This window comes from Herpailurus yagouaroundi, unplaced genomic scaffold (assembly GCF_014898765.1).
Source record: "Herpailurus yagouaroundi ecotype Mexico unplaced genomic scaffold, PumYag 163, whole genome shotgun sequence".
In the NCBI taxonomy this organism is placed as follows: domain Eukaryota; kingdom Metazoa; phylum Chordata; class Mammalia; order Carnivora; family Felidae; genus Herpailurus; species Herpailurus yagouaroundi.
This window is the reverse complement of record NW_024412404.1, coordinates 27058918-27078815: the sequence shown is the minus strand read 5'-3', so window position 1 is coordinate 27078815 and position 19898 is coordinate 27058918. Positions and strand designations below refer to the sequence as shown.

Below are 19898 nucleotides of genomic sequence, written 5' to 3'. Positions count from 1 at the left end.
GGAACCTGCCGTGTCCTGCAGGAGGGTCCCTGGTTCTGTATCTCACTATGTGTACTGACTTCCACATTGCCAAAAATGGCCAGGGAGCAGTTCCCCTGGCCAGATCCTCAAAGCTTAGCTGTAACTGAGCTGTCACTGTCTGCACAAAGACATGGGCCAGTGACAGCACAGGTGACAAGAAGCCCAGCCCCCATAATCGGGAGCCGCTCCATCGTGGGAGCGAATCTGTGGCTCGCTGCCCACTAAAACATAGGGAAGTGTTGCTTAAGTACAAATGACCATAACTGAACGAGCATCTGCTGGCAGTTATCAGTGCTGCTCTCTAATCTTAGAAAACTTATAAGGTAGGTATGATTATTCCCATTATATAGATGGGGAAAGCAAGATGCAGAGAAATTGACATTCAGAGAAAATAGCTAGCTTCTCTGAAATCAAACTGCTAACAAGCATCAGAATCAGAATAAGCATCAGAAGGGCAAACCCAGACTTTTCTGACTTCAAAGCTCTTCATGCCCTTCCACCAATCCAGGTTGGCTTGACACAGTCATCAACAATGGTAAGAATATATCTTGGGGGTACCTTGGGCACCAGCTGGAAACTCTAGTAGGAGTCCCCTGGCTGGACTTGCAAAGGTGTTGCTGATCCCTCATCCAAGGAGGTCTGGGGCCAGGTCTGCCGTGTGGCCCCACCTCATAGAACAGGACCCTGTGGTCTCACCATACCCCCAGGTAAAAGCTGATCTCTGGGAACCACAAGGCCAAAGGTTGATTAGCCCGGGCACGAGGTGGACACCAGCCGGCCACCCACTCCTGGGCTGCCACCAGCAGCACGCCCAGCATTAAGCACTCACCCTCCAGGCTAAGCCACCAGAACTGCGGCTCTCTACAGCTTTCTCTATGGGGTGGGATGTTTGATTAGTAAACATGCAAGGAGCGGAACTGTCCCTGGTCCACACCCTAGACCTGACAGCTCACACTCAGGGGTGCAGAAGAACAGCAAGGAAACAGACAGAGTGGGGTAGGTGCTGGACAGGGAGGTGCCTGGCTGTGGGGCACAGCAGAGGCTCCTGGCCCAGTCTGGAGACGGTCGTGATGGTCTGGGAAGACTTCTCTGAAAAGATGGTCCCCATGATGGGCACTGAGAAATGAGGAGTTGGTGCTCCGGAAGCCAAGCACCCCGGGAAGCATGCATGTTCGGGGAAGAGGGTAGAGATTCAAAGAGTCTGGAGCACAGGGAGCAAGGATGGGGAAGGGTGTGTGTGGCAAAAGGAATGCCAGTAATGCCCTTGTCATGTTCCATGCAGCTATCCTGGGAGTCGCCGTGGGGTTCTCAGCAGACAGTGATATGGACCCTGTAATGTGACCCCCTGCTAGATGCTGGGCCTGCCCAGAGGGCTCAGTCCCTGCCCCCAGGTGCTCACAGCCTGAGGAAGGGGGTGGGGGCAGGTAAAGGGATGCCACAATTCAATGCCTGCAATGCACCCTTTATAGCAGGAACCCAGAGTGAAGGGGGCAGAGGAAAGGAGCTGGCATTCGAGGTGAGAAGGGGGAGGGGGAGGGTAGCAGGTGGTAGGAGAGGTGTCAAAGAAGCCAGGGCTTTGGAGAAGGAGCCTGAGTGGAGGAGAAATAAGCCTGTGGACAGGTTAGAGAGAACTGCTCCCTGAGGAAGGACACACAACGGGATGGGAGAGGTGATGTTGCACCGCAAGTGGTTTTGTGCTGCCGCAAGGGGGAGGGGGTGGGAATAGGGTACAGATCACATCTCCAGGAGGGGCTGGGTCAAGGTCTCCAGATGCTAGGCTGCCCCCATCCCATTCTTCATCGTCCAAATTCTTGGGAGGAGTGAAATGGCCAGGGACTTTGTAGCACCCTTTATACTTCTCAGACCACTTGTTAAGGTTCGAGAGATGAAAACTTTTCCAGGAATGGTTAGCTCACACAACCCTTCTGTTTAGCTCATTGAATTTCAAGTATAAAAGGGGGGGCCCCTGGGTGGTTCAGGTGGTTAAGCGTCTGACTTCAGCCCAGGTCATGATCTTCTCTGGTTTGTGAATTTGAGGCCCGCATCCAGCTCTGTGCTGACAGCTCAGAGCCTGGAGCCTGCTTCAGATTCTGTGTCTCCCTCTTTCTCTGTCCCTCCCTTGCTCAAGCTCTGCCTCTCTCTCTCAAAAAATAAATAAACATTAAATTTTTTTTTTAATTTCAAGTATACTTTGGTTAGAAAATAAATACAAAAATCGCTATTTAAACTTGTAAACGTATATGGAAGTGTGCATTCCTGACTTGGGAGGAATTAAGCATCTCCTAATTCTCGTGGAACTCATTAGTATACTAAAGAATTAATTTTTAATTCTTGTAGATCAAAAAAAAAAATCACAAAAAAAGCAAGAGCACAAACTGCCCACATCACCCGTAAAGAAACTTACTAGTTGCCTTGGGCTCCCTGTCCTCTACCGTGCTAGGCAGATCTGGATCCAGAAAACTCTGCTTCTAGGCTCATGCAAAAAAGAGACATTTTCAGATGCAACTTTGTCCTGTGATGTTTCTTCACCAAAATGCAGAGGAAATGCATTACTGGCAGTCAGGAAGCAGGGGTGTTAGGCCCCTCTGTGACTGACTTCCCCACCTGTCACATAAAGCACCTGGAATAATGCTCCTTAAGGGTCTGTCCACCGATGAAGGTTTACTTTTCAAAATTAGCTTCATGTTCAGAGCCTTCACATTTCTCTTTTGAGACCTGGATACGTGTTTAACCAGAACGAGTCTCCTACAAGCTAGTGAATTTCCGGACGTGTCAGGGAATAATTTCTTACCTAGACCTAATTCTTCTACATGCACAGGAAATGGGAAAATGGCTCTGGGAGGGTGAGCCCACTGCTGCTTCGTCTCTCTTCCCGCCTTGCCATGGCAGGCCTCTCTGCCTCTGGTCTCCCCAACGTCTCCCACTTACCCCACAGTGTCAGACTGAGGAGCACAGCCCCATCACATCAGTCCCTTGCTCAACTGTGTTCAGTGGTTCCTCATGTTCTCAAGGAACACTCTCAAGCTCTTGGCCCTCAATGATATGTCCCAACATCCTTCCTTGACTGATTGCCCACTGCACTCCCAATGAGGTCTGGCCAAATGAACTGTTCACCATCATCTGATCCTTTGCCTTTACTCAGGAGTCTCTCCCTGGGATGCCCCTCCCTCAGCTCCACATAACCCAATCTTGCCACCTTCCATGCTTCCTTGGCCAGCCATTTCTTCCTTGCCCCAACCAAGAAATAACCCCCTTCTCTCCAACTTCCAAACTCCTGCCACCACCCAGCCATCCTGTGATTAAAAAGTAGTCACAACACTTTGCATCCATCAATGCTACATCCCTACTACAAGATCTCATTTAGTAATTACACCCCGGTGTTCGGGGTTATGATCATCTCCAGGTGCAGGTGGAAGGAGGAGCCCAGGAGTGAAAGTGCACAGACACGGTGTGTGGACTCAAGCAGAATACAAGTCAGCACTTTGGAATTCCCAAATTTATCACCTGCTGCCTGTAGTAACCACGGCACCCCTCACTTTCTTCCTTGCGAGATCATTACTCTTGAATACGCTTTACCTTTCTCATTCCTGCATTCCCTCAATTCTAAGTTTCCACCAGCTATAAAATGCTGGTAGGACCAGTAATTATGTAATTACTTTGAGAGGGAGGGGATCATCACATTAAATACACAGGTCAAAACTGAGACTATTCAGACACTTCAAATTGTGCAAGGGAAGAAGTATTTCTCGGAACCAAGGTGATATTTTAGATGGGAGATTCTGAGAGAGATCCCTTCCCCCATGCAGCAGCGGAATCATTCTCAGAGGTACCTGCCCGCCCCCCTCCATTAAGTTACAGAATTAAATGTTTCCTGGAGGTATGTGAAAGGAAAAGCTAAAACTTACAAGATTCTGTATTCTGATTGCAGAGTGCTGCCCCTGCTTTGTTTTTTTCCGTTTCATTATCAGGACTTTGGCCCATCCGCATCTCCTGGCTCTCTTCTCACCCTTCGCCTTCTTCAGAGAGGTGGCGGTCCTCCCCCACCCCCACCAGGGCAGTTACTGCGCATGCGCTGGATGCATTGCAGAAAATAGGAGCCTCAGGCACCTGTGGAGGAGGCGGGACAACCCCCCAGCCCCACCCCAGTAAAAGAAATGCATTATTTGGGCAGAAACACAGAAACAGAGCTGCAGGGTGGTTGCACCCTGCCCTTAGTACATGCATGTCCCAGCCAGCTGCTTTCTGCACTTGGGGCCCCTCGCTCCTTGATCTGGTCCACACCCAAAAAGAGTCGTAGGAGGAAGCCTGTGGGGGCTCACTGTAGCATGCTCGGACCTCACTAAGTCCTGATAGGCTCTGACCAACCTCATAACACAGTTTCTTCATGTGTACATACTTTTATTCATCTTTGCCTATCTCTTTATACTTTGTGCCTATCCTTTAAACTGTTATCCGGGTGCTACTTGGGCAATTTTCTTCTTCTTATGTTAAAAACACAAAACTCAACAAGTATTTCCTCCTTTTTGCATACTATATTTCACTTGGAAGCATATTTTATTTATAACTGATGTATAGTCATTTTCATTGTATCAGTTGTCCATCATCATATCATAAACATAGTCTGTGTTGCCTTTACCCTTAAATTATCCGTTTAATGACCAAGAGTCATGCTCTCGGTGGATTGCCCGTAATTGACTCTCTCATTCCCTAATAATGGAATGCCCTGAGCCCATTGTTATAGGCAATGCTGGGATAAAAAGGATTCCCGGGCAATCTTTTTGTTTGCTGTGAATCATTTGCAAATGGGGAAGAGCAGTTTCCACACTTCTGCCCAAAGTTCACTATTCCTTACCAGAAGTGTTTCCTCAGTTCACAGGGAGGGTGGTGCCTAATTCAAAGTGCAAGGGCTTTATTTTATTTTTAATTTTTTTAATCTTTATTTTTTTTTTTAATTTTTTGAGAGAGAGAGAGACAGAACTAGCAGGGAAGGGGCAGAGAGAGAGAGAGGGAGACACAGAATCTGAAGTAGGCTCCGGGCTCTGAGCTGTCAGCACAGAGCCGGATGCGGGGCTCAACCTCACGAACTGTGAGATCATGACCTGAGCTGAAGTCAGATGCTTAACTGACTGAGCCACCCAGGTGCCCCAAAGAGCAAGGGCTTTAAACTCAAATCTCGGGGCGCCTGGGTGGCGCAGTCGGTTAAGCGTCCGACTTCAGCCAGGTCACGATCTCGCGGTCCGGGAGTTCGAGCCCCGCGTCAGGCTCTGGGCTGATGGCTCAGAGCCTGGAGCCTGTTTCCGATTCTGTGTCTCCCTCTCTCTCTGCCCCTCCCCCATTCATGCTCTGTCTCTCTCTGTCCCAAAAATAAATAAACGTGGAAAAAAAATATTTAAACTCAAATCTCAGGTGAGTCTCTTACTGTCTGAGAGGGAGGGACCTCTGAGCTTCCATTTTCCCATCTGTAAAATGGGAGTAATGAAACTGATCTCACTTGGGGGATGAAATACGGGACTAATTCCAGTGCTCTGCCCAGTGTCTGGTTTACTGTAAGTACAAAATGTATTCTTCTTACCCTTCATCCTTCTTTTCTCCCTGGAATTATCTGGGCCAAGTGGCTTTTCACTTCTCTAACTTCCATCCTTCTTGAGCTGTTTCCCACAAAAGCCTCTGGCCGTAAAACACGAAGTACCTCTGAAGGGCACTGCCCAGAAGAAATACAAAGCCAGCCACATATTCAAGCCACATGTGTAATGTAAAATAGTCTTGGTGGCCACATTTAAAAAGTAAAAGTAAAGAGCATAATTAAACCATTTATTCAAATATACTTTTAAAATATATTTTATTTAATCCAATATATCCAAAATGCTATCATTTCAATATGCAATCAATATTTTTAAGTATTAAGTAAATAGTTCCCATTTCTTTTTGTTATTTTTAACATCTTTGATACCTGATGTACATATTAAACTTACAGCCCATTTCAGTTTAGACAGACCATATCTCAGATATGATTAGAGGCTTCTGTATTGGGTTGCACGGATCTAGACTTAGAGACTTAAGCTTCTAACAGGTGTGCAGATGCTTCAAATGGGGCCATCAGCCAAGGGCTTCGGAGTGTTGCCTTGGAAACGTCATTCCGGGTGCAAAATGCCCATGCATTTTGATGGTTTGCATAAGAAATGGAGACAACAAAGGCAAGTCCCCACTTGTAAATTAATAAATAAATGTAAATAAATAAATTCTAAAAAGTTCTAGAGTGTGATTCAAGAACTCTGAGGGGCTCATCCTTCCTTCTTTCCCTCCTGCGCAAGATATCTCCCCTAGAACCCCGAGAAGACCAATCTGTCTTGCTTTTCAACTATGAAGGTCAGATGGGGACAGGGGGTGCCAAGACTTCATTTCTCCACTTGACGTCTAATACCCGTCTCCACTTTTATTTGTTCAAACCTATATTCTGGAATAACCGCCACCTTGCAAATATGTTCCTTCTGCCCCTGACCTAGCTCAAGATCTGACAATTCCATTCTCCCTATTGCCCTCGAGTCATCTTCAACTTCTCTATCCCACACACTACACTTAAAATACCATCCAATCCCACACTCAAAAGTGTCCAGAACTCACCACTCCGACCACCTCTCATTATCTCTACTATCCCTTTGGGGGGAGCCACCAATACCTGGAGCCTGAATTAGTACAACAGCCTTATAATGGATGGTCTTGCTTGTTCCTTTGCTGCCCATAAAGCAGCTAAAATGATTCTTCTTTAAAATGCAAGCATACATCAGTGAGTCAAAAATATGTATTTTTAGTGACCACTAAAATGATAGAAAAGTATATACACCACTTGGGAATAATTCTAGACAAAATATGCACTATTTTATAAAGAAAGTTATAAAATTTTATCAAATATTTTAAAGAAAATTTTATTCAAATATTCTAAAGAATATTTGTCATCTAAACAAATGAGCATACAAACCATGTTCATGAATTGGAAGCGTCATTTTCATAAAGATATTGTATCTCCCTGAATGGTATTTTCGATCAATCCTGAACATAGCTTTTTTGTTGAATCTGATAAACTGTTTTTAAATCATGTGAAGAAAGAATGTACCAAGAATGTCAAGACAGAATGGAAGAAGAAGAAAAAAAATAACAAGACTCTTTTCAGATATCAAAATTCATTGTAAGCCTAGAGTTAATCATATCATATAGTATTGGCAAAGGGATCAACAAATGGACAGAACAGAGAGCCCAGAAACAGACCTGCATATACATGACAATTTGATTTATAATGAAGCTGGTGTAGATCAGTGACTAAAGAATGGCCTTTTAATTAATAGAGCTAAGACTCTTGGTTATCCATATGGGAAAAAAACAAAACAAAACAAAATGTAAAAAATCATTTTTGATGGGACAAAACACTTAAATGTGAAAGGCAAAATTATCAAAAAATAATGTAAGAGTAATTTTATGACTTCATGGCAGAGGCGAATTTCTTAGATAGCACACATGTATATCATAAAAGAATATATGGATAAATGAAGCTCATTTGAAATTAAGAAATTTGGTCACTAATAGAAATTGCAAACAATGTATGGAGACAAGGCACAAGCAATAGAAAAAATATTTACAATACACATTTACAACAAAGGATTAATATCCAGATATGTATTAAATTATGGAAAATCAACAGGGTAGAATACAGATGGCCCCAAAGAGAAGTGGGCCAAAGATCTGAACATGAAAAGGAATCCAGGATGGCCAATAGGCATATAAAGAGATGCCCAACCTTAGTAATTCAGGAAGTGCAAATTAAAAACACAGATGGATTTAAAAATAAATAAATAAATAAATAAATAAATAAAATACAATAAAATAAAAAACCACAGATGGATTTTCATTTTCACTAGATTGGCAAAAATTAAAACTCCAGCCATATCAGATGCTGGTGAAGATGTGGGAACAACAGAAACTTTAACATATTGCTCATGGGTGGGCAAAATGAAGCAATTGGTTTAGAAAGCATTTTGGTATCATCCAGTAAGGGTGAAGGTATGTAAAATCCATGACCCACCAATTCTACTTTGAGGGGACATACCTTAGGGAAGTCTTGCACACATACTCTGGGATATACGTACAAGCAGAGCCCTACAGTACTCACAAATCCTGAGTGCCTAGCAGCTTGTGATAGAAAAACAAAACCAAAAACCTAAAAAAAAAAAAAAAAAAAACCAAGTGCCCATCAGGATTAACTCGGGAAGTATATTGAGATATATTTATATAGAACAGAATAATATGAAGGAATTCCAGAAACAAAATTGGGAGCAAGCGAGCCAAGTCTTAAAAAAATATTTAATTCCTATTTGCAAAGTTCAAAAACATGCAAAACTAACACGTATTTAGCAATTTAAATATATGAGCTAAAACGATAGAGAAAAGCAAGGGAACAACAAGCCCCGAAATCTGGGAAACCACATTCTCTTATAAGAGAGAAAGGACAAGCCTGTGAAGGACCTCAAAGATGCTGATGCTATTTTTTTTTTATTTTTTTTAACGTGTATTTATTTACTTTGAGACAGAGAGAAGAGCACAGAGAAAAGCAGAGAGAAGGAGAGAGAATCCCAAGCAGAGTCCACACTGTCAGCCCAGAGCCTGATATGGGGCCCGAACCCACAAACCGTGAGATCATGACCTGAGCCGAAATCGAGAGTCGGACGTTTAACCGACTGAGCCACCCAGACGCCCCTGATGCTGATGATCTTTAAAGAACACACTTAGGTGATACTTCTCATACCCTATACACTGTTTCTAAATTTTCTTTTCTATAAACTCAACATTTAGAAACTCACGAAGTCTAAGGGAGTACAGCCCAGGACCTCACACTGAACAGGAAGGCCCTCCTTACCTCTCTGGCTGAGTCGCCTGGCCTGCCCCTCACGGCTGTCTGCCCCACTGGCCTCCACCAGGCCCCCTGCACTGCACTTTGACGTCCTTTCTCCATTCCCCTGCCAAAAATATTTCTCAAAAACCACAGAGCTCAGACTCTCCCTTCCTTCAGGTCTCCACCCAGAAGGCATGCACATTCTGGGCCTCCTGACCCCCTACTCCCAGGCCTCTGCATTCCATCCCACTTCAGCCCATCACGCCAAGTACAACTGCCCCCGTCCACTGGCCCTGATGCCTTTAACAGTGCCTGGCAGGAAATGGCTCTCCATAAGTATTTCTTGAAGTCTCTCGAATAATTAAATGGATGATTATGCAGAAAATCATGTCAGCATCGAAGCTTCCTTGGAAAGAGTAATACATGAAATCCTTAGTTGCTGCATTAGCTCCTCCTGGCTTCCCAGAAGCTGGGACAAAGGATTGGTTCAGTGTTCTGTAAGGTCTGATTTCAGGAGGAGAGAAAAGCAAATTCTCTGTGAGCCAGGTGGTCCGGCTTAATCGGTTGCTGTTTCTAAGGTTTCATGTGGTAATTCACATGAGGAGAGGGAGGCCGGAAGAGGCACCTACTTACCAGACCCCCGGGGAGTGACCACAGGACCAGGACAAAGCTAACTCTCGTGGTGACCAGGCTGGAGTGGCCCACACTTCTCAGCACCCTTCAGAGGCCTGCGCAGGGGGCCGGGCAGAGGAGTCTCACAGTCAGCTGCCCTTCCCCATCCCTGGGAATTAGCAAAGACAGGCTCACATCCAGCCTGTCCCTGGGGTGGCGGGTCACCTTCCTTAGCAGAACCGTGAGAAAGGGCTTGACCTGCGGTCAGAGGATGAGGAATGGAGCTGGAGCCCAGCCTGGCTCAGCACACTCCAACAGTAACAGACACGCCGGCAGACCCCCGCATCAGAATGGCCCTGCACCGCGCCCCCCTCCCCCGCCCCCTGCCGCCACACACTTCCTGCTTATCAGCTCGCCTCTTCTCCCACATCCACACACCCAGATCAGGCACCGGCAGTCACAAGTGTTCCAATGCTCAGCTTTCCAGCAGGCAGCCAGTAGGCCCCACCCTGACCGACAGGACCTCCATGCCCATCTCCGGCCTGGCCCGGTGTGGCCAAGAGCAAGGTGACCTACCCAGAGGTGTGGCGGTCAAGGCCTGCAGAATTCAGGTGGCATGGGTGCCCCCGTACTGGGCCACAGCCCCTCAGGCCTGGGGGAAGAGGGCTCGGCCAGCATTGTTAGTCTCCAACAGCGTTTCACTATGAATCACTCAAGCTGCATTTCTGCTCATTTCCTGGAGAAAGCAGAAGTGAAGAGTCAGCAGATGCCTGTTGTCCCCATTACCCAGACGGCGACAGAACTGCCTGGGTTCTGGTGGGTGACTCGGGCCCTGCAGAAAGGCCCCTTAGGGGAGTATGCTCGGAGGTCAAGCAGTGCTGGCCACGGCCAAGCACAAAGAGGAACAGCTAGTGAATAGCGGATACAGAATTTAGCCTTGTGTTATTCAGCTGGACTTTCCCATTGTTTCTTGATCCCACCTATCCTCTCTGAGCCTTTGGTAAAATACAGATAATAATGGTGTTTAGGTGAATTTGGTTACAGAGGTGTCTAAAGTGCAGCCATGGACAGTGCCTGGGTTCATCAGTCTCCTCTCTGTCAGGCCCGGAGAGAGCTCCTCACTTGGATTTCTTCCTCCCCCATCCTAAGCCCTGAGTTTTACCACTGGTCCAGGGAGTCCTCCAAGGTCGGATGGTCAACTGTGGGTGACACTGATGATGATGAAAGAGAAGTTTATTTTGTTTTATTTATTTATTTTTTTTGAAATATAATCTTAAGGGGCGCCTGGGTGGCGCAGTCGGTTAAGCGTCCGACTTCAGCCGGGTCACGATCTCGCGGTCCGTGAGTTCGAGCCCCGCGTCGGGCTCTGGGCTGATGGCTCAGAGCCTGGAGCCTGTTTCCGATTCTGTGTCTCCCTCTCTCTCTGTCCCTCCCCCATTCATGCTCTGTCTCTCTCTGTCCCAAAAATAAATTTAAAAAAAGTTGAAAAAACAATAAATAATGGGATGAAGTTCTCTGAAACTCAGCATCAACACTCTCTTTCCTTGGGGTGCGTGGGTCCGACTCTTGATTTTGGCTCAGGCCGTGATCTCTCGGTTCATGGGTTCGAGCCCCCCCCTCCCCCCGCCACGTCAGGTTCTGCCCTGACAGCGTGGTGCCCACTTGGAGCTCTCTCTCTCTCCTTCTCTTTCTGCCCCTCCTCTGCTCGTGTTCTCTCTTTCTCAAAATAAATAAACTTAAAAAAGAAAAGAAAAAGTTCCCCTTCCTGTAGGTCTATTAGGCTGAGCCATTTCACATTGTCTTTTCCTAACACCCCCGTGCAGCATCAGCTAGCTCGTCACCTGTTCCCAGTTCACAACCCAACTGACCGTTTATAAGTAACTATGAGCAAGAGGTAACATCCTTTGCTGTGGGAGGCAAAAAAGCGCTGGGATTGGTCCAAAAACGAAAACACAGTTAGAACGAAGCCTCCACTCTTGCCAGTGAAAAGTTGCCAGTAGACAGCAGCCAAAATAGGGGACGTGTCCACCTGCAGACCCAGGCAGCATGTCCCCGCTGACCCCAGGCCCCTTCCCCAGCAGGACGGAGAGGTCCTAGCATCCCTGCTCGAGCTTTCATTTCTCATCCCATCCACGGGTACCCAGAAAGCTACGGTGGAAGCTGGAAGCATGGAACCACAGGCAGGACACCTTGGGTCACCCTGAGACACTCAACAGTGTGTGCAGCAGCACAAGAGTCATCTTGTTGGGCCAGAATGGGCTCCAATATTTTTTAAGTGACAAATTAAAATCAATGATTCTACTATTTCCAACATCTGTGATGCTATATGGTATGCACCATTATGGGCAAAGAAACATTCATCTTCTTGGCAGCTGGGACAAGACTCTTCCCAAGGGAAAGACCTGCTTTTGGCGACTAAAGATGATAGGTTGCCAGAGGCTGGGCTCCTGGGTTGAAAATCTCAGGTGAAAATGTCAGGTACACAAAGACAATGAATATCTTTACGTTGTTCCTTATTTGTGACATGAAGCTACTGTGATGTGCTAAGGAACAAATCAAGTAACATTTGCAAGTGGGTCTTGAAACACTAGAAAGAGCTACACAAGAATGAGTTGTTATTATTGAGAAACCTGTCCGTGCTCAGACACTGAGGCAGCCAGGGCAGCTACGAACGGCTCATGTAGATGTGTATTTTCATTGAAGGGAAATGTGAGATTCTGTGATTTTTTTTAAATGTCCAAAAATAGCAATTATACTTCTGCTTCCATTTATGACAACGTAACTGTTACAGAACATACCCTCCCATTGAAAGTAACTCTAAATGTGTAAGACAACGGTTTTCATGTATTGAATAGCAGGCTGACTAACACTATGATCCTTGAAGGGAGAGAAACCCAGGGGAGCCCCACAGTTGTCCTGGCTTTCTTCCTATGGCTACTTTCTGATAAGGTGCAGGAAAGTGGAGGCCCAGGGGCAGTAATCTCCCTGGACTTGGAAATGTGTAAGAGTAAAGGAACTAGAATTTTCAGGGCAGAGTCCTAAAAAGAATGTGTTTTGTGGGAACTCATTGTGTGTGTCCTTGGCCAAGGCTTGCCCGTGCATGTGTGGGGTAAGACTCCAAAAGACCTAGCAGAGATCACCTGCCTCAGCACTGAGAACTGAATGGAGATAACGGAGACTGGGCAGTGCGATGAATGTTAGTTACATCCCATCCAGACTGAAATGACTTCACTGCACATCTTGAGAATTCACCTTATACTCCAGAAAGGCCACACAGAAAAGTAAAAACTGCACACAAGAGTAGGAGCCATGAACTAGGAACAAGCTCAAAACTGAAACAGAAAATCCCTGGGGACTCTGAGTGGTTCAATCGGTTAAGCATCTGACTCTTTTTTTTTTTTTTAATTTTCTTTAACATTTATTTATTTTTGAGACAGAGAGAGAGCATGAACAGGGGAGGGTCAGAGAAAGAGGGAGACACAGAATCTGAAACAGGCTCCAGGCTCTGAGCTGTCAGCACAGAGCCCGACACAGGGCTCGAACCCACGGACCGCGAGATCATGACCTGAGCCGAAGTCGGACGCTTAACCGACTGAGCCACCCAGGCGCCCCAGCATCTGACTCTTGATTTCTGCTCAGGTCATGATCTCACAGTTGTGAGATCGAGCCCCGCATCTGGCTCTGCACTAAACATGGAGCCTGCCTAAAATTCTCTCTCTCTCCCTCTGCCCCTCTCCCCTGCTTGCGTTCTCTCTCTCTCTCTCTCTAAAAAAAAAAGAAAAAAAGAAAGAGAAAAAGAAAGAAATAGAAAATCCCAAACAAATAATAAAAGCAAGCCTGGCAGAACCAAAAAGAGATTCCAGTAAATGAACTGCCAACCAGAGCAAAACTCATGATGCTTTGATGGAAGGAAACATAATGCAGCATCCCTTCAATGTAACATCCACATTCTCTGGCATACAACTACAATTAGTAGAAATCTGGAGAAACAGAAAAATGTGACTTATAATGAGAAAAATAACTATCAATAGGAACAGTCCCCAAGATGAACCTAATGTTGCAAGTATCACCCCAGGACTTTAAAGCAGCTATTAGAAATATATTCAAGGTCTTAAAGGAAAAGATAGTCATAATAATTGCGAGGTAGGACATTTCAGCATATAAATGGAAAATATGAGAAGATTGCAATGAAGAATGTCCAGTGGAAAAAAAGAGTCTCTTCCACAAATGGCCTTGAGAACGCTGGTCAGCTACATACGAAAGAATGAAACTGGACCACTTTCTTCCACTATCACTATACACAGAAATAAATTGAAAATGGATGAAAGACCTAAATGTGTGGCAGGAAACCATAAAAATCCTTGAAGAGAAGGTTAAGCGCCCACCTCCTGGTTTTGCCTCAGGTCATGATCTCATGGTTCATGAGTTCAAGCCCCACGTCAGGCTCTGCACTGAGACCATGGAGCCTGCTTTGGATTCTCTCTCTTTCTCTCTCTCTCTCTCTCTCTGCCCCTCTCTGGCTCTTCCTCTCGCTCTCAAAATAAATAAATAAACATTAAAAAACATCCTTAAAGAGAGCACAGGCAGTAAGATCTCTGACATTGGCCATAGCAACATTTTTCTAGATATGTCTCCTGAGGCAAGGGAAATAAAAGTAAAAATAAACTGTTAGCAGCTTCTACACAGCAAAGGAAATGATCAACAAAACTAAAAGGCAACCTACTGCATGGAAGGAGATATTTGCAAATGACATATCCAATAAAATGTTACTATCCAAAATATGTAAAGAACTTATACAAATCAAGACCCCAAAACAAATAATCCAATTAAAAATGGACAGGAAAATGAACAGACATTTCTCCAAAGAAGACATTCATATGGCCAACAGACACATGAAATGTGCTCAACATTCCTCATCATCAGGGAAATACACATCAAAACTATAATGAGCTATCTATCACCCCATGCGTATCAGAATAACTAAAATCAAAAACACAATAAACAGCAAGTGTTGGCGAGGATGTGGAGAAAAAGGGACTTTCTTGAACTATTGGTGGGAATGCAAACAGGAACAGCCACTGTGGAAAAGCATGGAGATTCCTCAAAACATTAAAAATAGCCTGGATCGAATAATCACACTACTGGGGTATTTAACCAAAAAATACAAAAACACTAATTCAAAGGGATACATATAGGGGCGCCTGGGTGGCTCAGTCTGTTAAGCGTCCGACTTCAGCTCAGGTCATGATCTCGTGGTCCGTGAGTTCAACCCCGCATTGGACTGTGGGCTGATGGCTCAGAGCCTGGAGCCTGCTTCTGATTCTGTGTCTCCCTCTCTCTCTCTACCACTCCCCCATTCATGCTCTGTCTCTCTCTGTCTCAAAAATAAATAAAAGTTAAAAAAAAAATTCAAAGGGATACATATACCCCTATATGTATAGCAGCATTATTGACAATAGCCAAATTATGGAAGCAGCCCAAGTATTCATCAATAGATGAATGGATAAAGAAGATGTGGTGTGTATATATATATATATATATATATATATATATATATATACAATGAAATGTCATTCAGCCATAACTGTGGGGAATAGCTAGGAATTCCCAGAGGTTGCACCAATGGGTTAACAAGGCATAAAGAAATAGAAAGCCACAGGATGAACACATCCAAGATTAGGTAAAGGAGATTAGGTAATCAGGACAAAGGCCCCCAGTATAGGACAAAGATATACGAACAGAGAGGCCTCAGGATGAAAACATCAAAAATGAGGTAAAGAAGATTAGGTATTCAGGGCGGAAACGCCCCCCAACTTAGTACAATAGCAAAAAGCTGCTTTCACAGGAAGGACCAAAATAGGTAAACAGTAAACAGGGCTTTTGACTGCAGCAGGGTGCAGTTGCCCAGAGTGGAGCTAATTAGCAAAAGAAAGGTGCTTTGTTGACCCCGAGGTAGCCTGCCCTGTCTGTCTTGTCCCCTAAGCTAGCTAAGTTAAGCAGACTTGGTGCTTTACGTGTGCTGTAAACAAACATCTGCCCGGCACCAAGACTCTGTTTTGTATTGACCCAAACCCCTAACACTGCATATCTTCAAAACCCCCTTTCCCTCACGCCTGTGAATTAATGTTCACGGTATCTTTGTCTCTTTGTGCACGTCCATCATGCTTGTAAGCCTTCTGATCCTAATAAAAATGGAGCAAGGACCCTTACTTGAGGCTCTTGTCTCCTCCCAGACATTAGCCTCTCTCGCATTTTAATCCTGCGTCCGCTCTCTTGCTGGACAAGAGGGAACTCCGGAACCAGAGTCTAGGACACATAGCAATGAATGAAATCTTGTGATTCGCAATGACGTCTATGAAGCTAGACAGTATAACACTAAGTGAAATAAGTTAGTCAGAGAAACACAAATATATGATTTCACTCATATATGGAATTTAAGAAACAAAACAAACAAGCAAAAGAAAAGAGAGAGAGAGACAAGCCAAGAAACAGACTCTTATTTTTTAAACTTTTTAAATGTTTTTATTTATTTTTGAGAGAGGGAGAGCATGAGCGGGGGAGGGGCAGAGAGAGAGGGAGACACAGAATCTGAATCAGGTTCCAGGCTCTGAGCTGTGTGCACAGAGGATGACGTGGGGCTGGAGCTCACGAACCAGGAGATCATGACCTGAGCCAAAGTCGGAAGCTTAATGGACAGAGCCATCCAGGTGCCCCCAAGAAGCGGACTCTTAACTATAAAGAAGAAACTGCTAGTTACCAGCGTGGAGGTGGGCAAGAGGATGGGAGGAATAGATGCGGATGAAGGAGTGCACTCGTCCTGATGAGCACTGGGTATTGTAAGGAATAACTGAATCACTATCTTGTACACATGAAACTAATATAACACTGTATGTGTTAAATAATAAAATAAAATAACAGAAGGACAAAAAAAAATGGAAATTTTAGAACCAGAAAGTATATTTGAAATGAAAATTTGGGCCAACAGCAGAATAATGGTTGCAAAAAAAATTAATGAAATTTAAGACCAATCTATAGAAATGGCATTTTGACACGACACTCAGCAGGAGCCCACTGAGAAGGTAAAGAACCAGAAGCTACTTGGGCCATCCAACCCACTTCAACCAGCATGATGATTTTCCAGGACCGAGTCCTAAGCTGGGATCTGCAGGCACAAATAATAGATAAGAATGTCTTCCTCATGGAGCTTTAAACCCAAGAACAAGTCCTTTAGGTTTAGCTCATATATCGTTGGTGGAGGAGAAGATATAGGCATCACTAAGGATGTGATCTTCAGTAAGGCACTAGTCAAAATCTCTTACGATCTCCACTTCCATTTACCTCACAGCTGTCTCCTCAACACCGCCATATGCCTGATACTGTGCAAGATGCCTGGGGGGTGATAAGATCCGGTCTGTCTTTGGGAAATTCACAGACATCACACACACCATGTACAGCCACACACCTGTCATGCCCAAACGGTTTTATTTTAGGGAAGTAGGAATAAACAGCCGAAAGCTCAGTTTAACACTGAGTGCCTTTATGCTCTGCCACCACGGATGTGGCATTGACAGAAATTAGGTCTTCCCTAAAGAGGCTCGGCTTTGGGGGAGATCTCATGAGACCAGAGAGAGGATATCAGTGAGGAGCAGGATTAGCAGGGGAATGGAGTGCGGTTTCTGGCAATAAGGAAGGTGAGGGGATGTTTTGAAAAAAGATGCATGGGAAACAGAGCCTGTCAAGAAGGGGTGCTGGAACAACCTGGATATCCATGATGAAAATACATCATTCTTGACTCCTGCCTCACAACATATATGAGAGAAAGAAAGAAAGAAAGAAAAGAAGGGAGAAAGAGAAACAAAAGAAACAAAAACAAACAAAACACAAGATTTCTTAGACTGAAAGAGCTAATGCTATAATGCTCCTTAGAGAAAACATTAAAAAATATCTATGGGCCCTGGGAGTAAGAAAAGTTTCTTGGACAGGTCACAGAAAACAGTAACCATAAAAGAAAGATTGAGAAATTAGACTTCATCAAAATTAAAAATTTCTATTTATTTTTTTAGTTTACTTATTTTGAGAGAGGGAAGAGAGAGAGAGGGAGAGAGAACAAGACCAGGGGAGGGACAGAGAGAGAAGGAGAGAGAGAATCCCAAGCAGGCTCCATACTGTCAGTGCAGAGCCCAATGAGAGGCTTAAACTCACGAACCATGAGATCATGACCTGAGCTGAAATCAAGAGTAAGAAACTTAACTAACTGAGCCACCCAGGTGGCTCAAAATTAAAAACTTCTTCTAATCCAAAGGCATTGTTAGCAAATGAAAAGGCAAGTCACAGGCTGGGATAAAATATTCACAAAGCATATATCTGACCAAGGAAGGATCCAGAACATATAAAGAACTCCAACAAATCAATAATTAAAAAATATACAACCCAATTAAAAAAAATGTAAAAAAGACTTATAACAAGCAAAAAATGTTTAATATATAAAATATATATATATATATGCATGTATATACACAAATATATATATATATATGCACATACACACACACACACACACACACACACACACACACACACATATATACAAATGGCCAAAAGGTGCTCAATATCATTACTTATCAGGTAAGTGGAAATTAAAATCACATTGAGATGCCTCAGCACACCCACTACCATGGCTAAAAAAGATTAATAACACCAGATAGAGAGATTTGGAGGAACAGGAATGCTGGTAGGAATGTACAATAATACAACTACTTTTGTAAACGGTTTAACAGTATTTTATAAAGTTAAACATACACTTACGTGACCCAGCAATGCATTCCTACCTACTTATCCGAGATAAGTAAAAACACATGTCCACATAAAACCATGCATGAATATTCATAACAGCTTTATGTATGATAGCTAAAACCCAGAAACAACCCAAATGTCCACCAACTGGATAATGAGTAAACAAATCATGGTATATTTGTACAATAGAATTCTGTTCAACAATGAAAAGGTCTGCTATTGACACACCCGTCAACACGGATGAATCTCACAGACATTACCGACTGGATGGAGCGGCACACAAAAAGTACATATATTCTGTGATCCTATTTATATGAAAAATAGCCTATGTTAAAAAAAAAAAAAAGATCAGAGCATTGGTTGCCTCTGGGAATGAGATACTGACTAGAAAGAGGCACAAAGGAACTTTTGGAAGTGACGGGAACATTTTATGTTTTGATAGAGGTATGAGCTACAAAAGTAGAGCATTTTGCAAATATACATAAAAATATACACGCATAAAATTTTACATGAAAAAACTATAAAAATAATTAAGGAAGCACTAAGATATAAATGAACCAAAACGGCAAAATGTCGATCAAGGTTGACGTTGAACCACGGGTACATGGGTTCATTATATTATTTTATTTGTGTATATTCAAATATTTTCCATAATACAACTTTTTTAGAAGAAAAAGAAAGCAAGCAAGAAGGGAAAGCTAGGTACACCACAAATCAAAATATACTCTAAATCTTCTATCATGGAAACAACGTTCTCATGGGTAAATAGAGAAAACAGTGGAACAGAAGATCCCGAAAAAGCCTCAATTACACGCGCAAATTTAGTGTCCTCAAAGGTGACATCTCACATCAGTGGAGAAAGACGAACTACTAGTAAGTGCGTTAGACAACTGGATACAAATATAAGAACAGATACTACACTTGATCTTAGCCAAAAAAGCCGAGAAGCAGTGGATAGAAATAGAAGAAAAAAAATAAAATTTGATCATTTCTCACAACTAAATAAAAGCCAAATGAATCCATTGTTTACATGCAAAAACAAAAAAAAATTAAACACATGCTAAAGAAAAAAATAAAAGGGTTCACAGAGCATCTGGCAGCTACCAATGGGGACATAGCTCTGGAGAGGTGGCCACAACACAGGTCTGTCCCAAGGAGGTGGCAGGCTCGAGGCAGGGACACAGACCTCGAGTGAGAGCCCAAGGAGGGGCCGTTGAGAAGAGCTAGGATTCCAAAAGCAGACAGAGCTGAGCCGTGGGGCGTGGGGTCCCAGAGGCTGCCCGCAGGCTGGGGAAACCAGGAGAAACAAAAGTAAAGCATGCATTCATTTCACCAGTGCCCGTGGCCAAGTCGTGCAAGGAGTGACTGCCCTCCGGTCATCACATTAGGTCAACCACTGCTGCAGCCTCTGGACTGGGAGTGAGGAGGAAGGAAGGGGAGGGGACGGAGGAGGAGAGGAGCACACACTGTATTGGTGTGGCACCCAGAACAACCGCGGCAGGCCCAGACTGAATCTTGGACACGGCTGGCAGCAGAATGATGGTGTGGCAGGGCCACAGGGGAGGAGGGTCGAAATGGTGGTCCTTCCAAA

General features: G+C 44.2%; 1 protein-coding gene and 1 pseudogene across 6 annotated transcripts in view; both read right to left on the bottom strand.

Moving 5' to 3' along the window:
• Positions 1–10242, bottom strand: part of WDFY4 (WDFY family member 4) — a 295803-nt gene extending 285561 nt beyond the window's left edge. For 2 of the 6 annotated variants that reach the window (XM_040485695.1, XM_040485699.1), the window contains exon 1: positions 9536–9844. The gene's annotated coding sequence lies outside the window, so the exon portion shown is untranslated. Of the gene's footprint in view, positions 1–9535; positions 9847–10090 lie in introns of those variants that run through there. The other 4 variants (XM_040485696.1, XM_040485698.1, XM_040485701.1 and 1 more) reach the window with 4 other exon arrangements.
• Positions 10243–19179: 8937 nt separating this feature from the next.
• On the bottom strand, positions 19180–19259 carry LOC121037604 (uncharacterized; annotated as a pseudogene).
• Positions 19260–19898: the final 639 nt, after the last annotated feature.